Genomic DNA, 6,989 nt, shown 5'->3' with positions numbered 1-6,989 from the left:
CGCTAGATGCCCCAGGACCGAGCGAGCACCCACAGGATAGGGGAGAGGTCTCGTTCCAAGCAGGACAGGAGATTCATGACTCGGAGGAGAAAACTGTGGCAGCCTGCTGATTTTTCCAGAAGTGCAGAATTCCTGCTCAGAGGCCAACCTGGTCTGGAAAAATCCTTTTCTGGGTGATTCACTCCCTGGAAGAGGCCAGAGATGAGGGCAAGGGCCCAGACATGTGGAGACTCCACCCCTTCAGTGGCCTGCTCAGGCCAGGCAATCAAGACTCCCCTCACACTTCTGCTCCTGTAAAAGACTAGAACTTCTTCTGTGCCATCAACTGTCCTTTATTTATTTGTTTATTTACTTATTTATTTAGTATAGAGACAGAAAGATATTGAGTGCAGAGAGGAAGAGAGACCTGCAGCACTGCTGCACCGCTCATTAAGTTCCCCCACAGGTGGGGAGCAGGGATATGAAACTTGGTCCCTGTGTACATTAAATGGATGTGTTTCAGCACCTGGCCCCAATAATGGTACTGGAAGCCATTAGCCCCTCCCCAATAAAATGGAAATTAAGACCTAATGAAACATGTCCTTGGGGTTTGCACTTACTTTCTTCTCCCTCAGTTCTCTCTCTCTTTCTCTCTCTCTCTCTCTTTCCCTTTCCCTCTCCCTCTCACCCCTCACCCTCTCTTCTCCCTCAGTGGTCTCTCTCTCGTTCTCTCTCTTTCTCTCTCTCACCCTCTCTCTCTCCCTTTCCCTCTCCCTCTCACCCCTCACCCTCTCTTCTCCCTCAGTGGTCTCTCTCTCTCTCTCTTACCCTCTCTTTCTCCCTTTCCCTCTCCCTCCCACCCTCTCTTCTTCCTCAGTGGTCTCTCTCTCTCTCTCATTGTTTAAATTTCCGAGGCTCCAGCCGGCCAGGCTAGCTTCACGGGCGGGTAACAGAGACGCAGAGACAACGGCTGGGCAGGGAAGCTGTATTTCTTTATTCAGGAACAACGATTTATAAACTAAGACAAACTAATCACCAAACAGAACTCTGCTGTCTCTTTGCGGCGGCGCAAGCACTCTCTCTAACTCCCGAACTCTGGAACTCCCTCGCCCTTTCTCCGGGTTCCTAGGGGAGGGGTCAAGCGGGCCCTCGAAACTAACTGGACTGATCTAATTCTCTTGGCGGGGGAGAACTACCCAATGTAAAGCATACAACAATTCCCCCTTTTCTTTTTAACTAAATGACTACAGTATCAAGGGTGTGGGGTGAACAGAAACATATATCGTACAGGCATTTTTAAAAAAGAAACTGGCACAAACATGGAGAAACACGTAAGCAAGTAACAAGAACCAGTGTGCTGCCAAGGGAAGGCCTGAGGGGGCCATTTTTTTTTTCTCTGTGGGCAAAACTTTATCAGCTTAAAAAAAAAAACATTTCTTGCCTCTGGGGGGCGTACTTGCCTTGACGGGCATTTGCATGGGGGCGGGGAACGGCCTAGAGTCCCAAAGGCAGCTGGCTGCAATTTACTTACTATGAAACAAAACTTGTTATTAGCATATTTCTAATAGAGAAGGAATTTGAGACTTTTACATATCAACAACGTCTTTTTAACCTTTTGTTACACCCATTCAAGATGGAGCCAGGAAAGGAAACCTCAGGCATGAGAATAATTAGCATAGCCATTGTGCGATCTACCATTTCTAATAGAGAAGGTAATGGAGAGTTTTACATATCAACAAGTCTATTTAACCTTTTGTTTAGACCAACTTAGTTACAATATATTGATTGTTAACTAATTTTTACTTCAGACTTTAAATGTAAGTTAATTTTATCTTTATGAGAATTACATTGAAAACCTTTTTTATTTAACTTTGACTAGTAAGAATTTAGCCTTAAAGTTACTGTTTACCAAACCTTAAACATACACAAAAACATGGTCATTAATACACTAGGAGAGAAACCTTTGTTACGAAGAAATGTCATTTTAAGCACAAATTTAAATCTGTACTGTCTTAGTTGCTGGGGGGGGGTTCACCATCTGGAGGTGGCTTCCCGCGCAGCTTCACTTCTAGGAATTGCAGGTTGTGATCTCTGCACAAATCTCTGCATACTCCAGCTTGTCTGTCTTCAGACCGGACCGGCAGCTGGAGATCTTGTGTGCCCAGTTTCGGCAGGGAGCCCGGGGGTCCGGGAGGTCCGGGATCGTTCCAGAATTTATAGCAAGAGGGCGGGCGGGCAAGCATTGTAGAAGGCGTGGGCCTAGGTGCCCAGGGGTGGCGGCCATGATAGGCCGCCGCGGCCCTGCCCCATGGCCCTGCCATGTCTGCTGCCCTGCTCGCAGTGGCCGAGCAACGTGGAGGGATCACGCGTCCAGTGCCCTGCGCCACGCGGTGGAGAGCCGGCTCCTGTGGGCTGGCCTGCGTGCTGGCATCAGGCTCCTGCGTGTTGGCATCGGGCTCCTGCATGCTGGCATTGGGCTCCTGTGTGCTGGCATCAGCCTCCTGCGTGCTGGCGTCGGGCTCTTGGGGCTCTTGTGTGCTGGCATCGGCCTCCTGCGGGCTGCGGGGCTGCGGGGCTGCGGGGCTGCGGGCGCAGTGCGCGGGGTTGTCTGGGCGCAGCCGGCTGGCTGGCTGTTTAACCAGGTAGAAACAGCAGCTCCACGCCTCGCCTCCCTCCCGCTGGCTCTTCCCGCTGGCTCTTCCCGCTGGCTGTTCTGAGTTCGCCCGAGCGAGTGGAAACCACAGTGGTCCAGAGATAAATGTTCCAGAAACAGCAAAACAGTCTCGTGAAGAAAGCGCAGAGGCCTTTGGAGATCTCTTCACAAGCAGAAGAGAAGGCCATAGTACATAGGTAGCCAAATTGTCTTTACTTATCTGAGAGATGCGCAGGTCAGGTCCACGTGGGCGCCATTTGTTGTTAAAATTCGGAGGCTTCTAGTGGGCCAGGCTAGCTTCACGGGCGGGTAACAGAGACACGGAGACAACGGCTGGGCAGGGCAGCTGTATTTCTTTATTCAGTAACAACGATTCATAAACTAAGACAAACTAATCCCCAAACAGAACTCTGCTGTCTCTTTGCTGTGGTGCAAGCACTCTCTCGAACTCTGCAACTCTCCAACTCTTGAACTCTGGCGGGGTTCTTTGGGGCGGGGCCAAGCCGCCTGCGAAACTAACTGGACTGATCCAATTCTCTTGGCGGGGGAGAACTACCCAATGTAAAGCATACAACACACTCTCTCTCTCTTTCTCTCCCTTTCCCTCTCCCTCTCACCCTCTCTTCTCCCTCAGTGGTATCTCTCTCTCTTTCTCTTTCTCTCTCCCTCTCACCCTCTCTCTCTCTCTCTCTCTCTCCCTCTCTCTCTCTCTCTCCCTTTCCCTCTCCCTCTCACCCTCTCTTCTCCCTCAGTGGTCTCTCTTTCTCTCTTTCTCTCTCCCCCTCACCCTCTGTCTCTCTTTCTTTGGAAGGTCTACACATTGATTTTCTTTGCTGACTGACTTCTCATGAGAGCCAGAGCAGAGCCGGCAGCTAGCTCCTTTGTCCACACTGAACCCACAGTCACTACCCACTGAGTAGATCCCAGTCAGAGCTGCCGGGAGTCACTCCTACCATGGCTTGGGCACTGGGAGAAGAAAGTGGCATTCTGTACCCAACTTGAGGGATGTGGGAGGTGGCAAGAGAAGAGGAAAAAGCCAGAGAAGCAAATGCTCAGCAAGGTTAAGTTTTGTTTATCTGACAGCAGGTGTGGGGGGCAGTAAGGGGGTCCCCAGCTGGTACTGACACCCCATGTTCCGCTCAGCCAAGTGAACAGACCCACACAGGTGCTGGTGGTCAAGGGCAGCCAGCCAGATGTTTGCCTTGAGGTGCTGCTAAGAGACCTTAGAAAAGAAAAACTAGGCGGTAGGACAACGGGTTAAGTGCACGTGGCGCAAAGCTCGAGGACCGGCGTAAGGATCCCGGTTCGAGCCCTCGGCTCCCGACCTGCAGAGGAGTTGCTTCCCAGGCGGTGAAGCAGGTCTGCAGGTGTCTGTCTTCCTCTCCCCCTCTCTGTCTTCCCCTCCTCTCTCCATTTCTCTCTGTCCTATCCAACAACGACAACAACAACAATAATAACTACAACAATAAAAAAGGGCAACAAAAAGGGAAAATGAATAAATAAATAGTTTTAAAAAAGAAAGAAAGGGAGAGAGAGAGAAAGGAAGACACCTGCAGACCCGCTTCGAGATCGTGAGGCGCCAGCAGGTGTAGCAGCAGGTTTGGGCCGGGCTCTCGGACCGAATCCTTTGCACGGGTCCTCGTGTTTCCTATTGTGTGTGTTTATCTGGGTACACCAGTGGGAAAGAAAGAAAGAAAGAAAGAGAGAGAGAGAGAGAGAGAAAGAAAGGAAAAGAGAAAGAAAGAAAGAGAGAGAATATATGACCTTGGTTACCCCTGAAGGGTGTGGGGGCACAGAACTCTGGTGGTCAGAGCAGTGTGGACACCCCCCACCCCAGGTCTCACAGCTGCAGGGGCTCCAGGCCTCACACTTTGGACACTGGCCCTGCACAGGGCCCACGTGCACCTGCAGTTCTACAAAAGTCCAAGTGAATATTCTGGTGGCTCAGTGGGAAAGCATGGCCTCTCCCTGGTGGCAGAGATTAAGGGGGTTCTCCAGGGGAGATGGTAACGTGGGACAGTGAGTGCTTGGAAGCGATAGGAAAACGTACACACACACGCGCGCGCGCACACACACACACACACACACACACACACACATGCACCTAACAGGCCCCTGGCAGCACTTAGAGCAAGTGACGATGGTGTTTCTCAGTCACGACACCAAGACAGAACATTCTGGAAGCTTCCTTCCTGCTGTCCCCCCATGGCCCTCTCTGGAGACAGGCTGAAGTGCAGGGGGTGTGGAGTTGGGGCGGGATCACCAAGGACACATAAATTCAGACAGACAGCCAGACACTCAGGCAGGAGGGAAGGACCGAGCTCCAGAGCCGGTTCTCTCTGGCCAACGGTGACTTCAAGTTGTCAGGATTAAGCTGTCCAGCAGACGCATAGAGTCATGGGTACACAAGCAAGCAGGACTGAGGGTGAGTCTGGCCCTGGGAAGCCTCTGACAGGTGGACCCGCCCTGGAGGACCCAGCCTCCCCCTTCCCACTTGACAGCCATGCCTGCCCAAGGGGGGGGCACCCTGGGTCCACAACCCGTCTGCCCCCTGGGTGACCATGCCTTTGATTCTCCGGATTTAAGAAGCCCAACACACACACAGTCTCTGGAAAACTCGCTTTCTCTCTGCCCTGGCAGATGTCCTTCCTATCTGTTTGAAGTTTAAAAGAAACACACGTCCTACAGTGTTTAGAGAGTTTAAACTCTCGTTCCCTTCCACTGAGTCTTGAAGTCAGCCAGCATGAAACACTTGAGAGTCTGCATCTCAGCCTGGCAGAGAGCAGCAAAAAGGGGAACTGAGGCAGTGGTTGAGGGAAACACTGGAAGAAGTTGAGATGTTTGCAAGCAAAGATGGGGGCTTTCTGCAGCAAGTGCTTTGGGGACAGTTCCTTATAAAATATTTTCTCTGTTTTTAATGAGGGACATACAGAGAGAAAGATATATACATAAAGAGGACACAGATCTGGCTTCTCTATGCTGGCGCTGGGGATTGAACCTGGCGCCTCAGATAAGAAAGTAAAGTCTCTTTGCAGGGAGCAGGGAAGTGGTGCACCAGGTCAAACGCACATAGTAAGAAAGTCTCAGCGTCACCATTATATTATCTCCCCAGCCCTGGAGACACTTTTTTTCAAAGATATATTTGTTTGTGTGCTTATTCATTTGTTTGTTTGTAAGAACAGAAGAAGAAAAGACCAGAGCATCATTCTGGAACATACAGTGCTGGGGATCAAACTTGATGGATGGATGGATGGATGGATGGATGGATGGATGGATGGATGGATGGATGATGGCTGGGTGGATTGATGGATGGATGACGATGGGTGGATGGATGGGTAATGGATGGGTGGATGGATGGATGGATGATGATGGGTGGATGGATGGGTAATGGATGGGTTGGTGGATGGATGGATGATGGGTGGATGAATGATGGCTGGGTGATGGGTGGATGGATGGGTCATGGATGGGTGGATGGATGATGGGTGGGTGTGTGGGTATTGGATGGGTGGATGGATGATGGGTGGGTGGATGGAAGGATGAACAGATGGATGGGTAATGGATGGACTGATGGATAGCTGTGACTACTACAAATTGTGCTGCTATGAACACAGGTGTGCACAGATCTTTTTTGAATGGGTGTGTTTGATTCCTTAGGAAGAAAGGGCATTTTTAAAAATATTTATTTATTTATTCCCTTTTGTTGCCCTTGTTGTTTTATTGTTGTAGTTATTGCTGTTGCTATTGATGTCGTCGTTGTTGGATAGGACAGAGAGAAATGGAGAGAGGAGAGGAAGACAGGGAGGGGGAGAGAAAGACAAACATCTGCAGACCTGCTTCACCGCCTGTGAAGCAACTCCCCTGCAGGTGGGAGCCGGGGGCTCAAACTGGGATCCTTATGCTGGTCCTTGTGCTTTGAGCCACCTGCACTTAACCTGCTGCGCTACCGCCTGACTCCCAGAAAGGGCATTTTTTTTATTTTAGAAAGAGGAGGATGAGAGTGAGGAGAAAGAAGAAGGTGAACGTGTGGCATAGCTCACGTGGACAGTTCGCGGCTTTGCCATGTGTACAAGCCGCGTGTTTGATCCCAGCCTCCACTGCACTGGAGGGAGGTTTGTGCTGTCATCTTTTTCACGGTCTCCATCTCTATCAAAAGAAAAGAAAAGTGGGGAGGAGGAGGAAGAGGAGAGAACTGAAAAGAAATAGAGAACAGAATGGTGACTCCCAGGGAGAGGAGGGCTGCAAGGGAAGGAGGGTGAGGAGGGCCAAGGGAGCCGACCGCCTGAGAGCAGACATTGCTGGTGAGACCAGCGGCAGTGCACAGACGTCAGACTCCGAGGCTGGATGCCGAAACCTGCAG

The sequence above is a fragment of the Erinaceus europaeus genome, chromosome 13 (assembly GCF_950295315.1).
Source record: "Erinaceus europaeus chromosome 13, mEriEur2.1, whole genome shotgun sequence".
NCBI classification, from domain to species: domain Eukaryota; kingdom Metazoa; phylum Chordata; class Mammalia; order Eulipotyphla; family Erinaceidae; genus Erinaceus; species Erinaceus europaeus.
The sequence above is the reverse complement of the archived record's forward strand: the minus strand, read 5'-3'. Positions refer to the sequence as shown.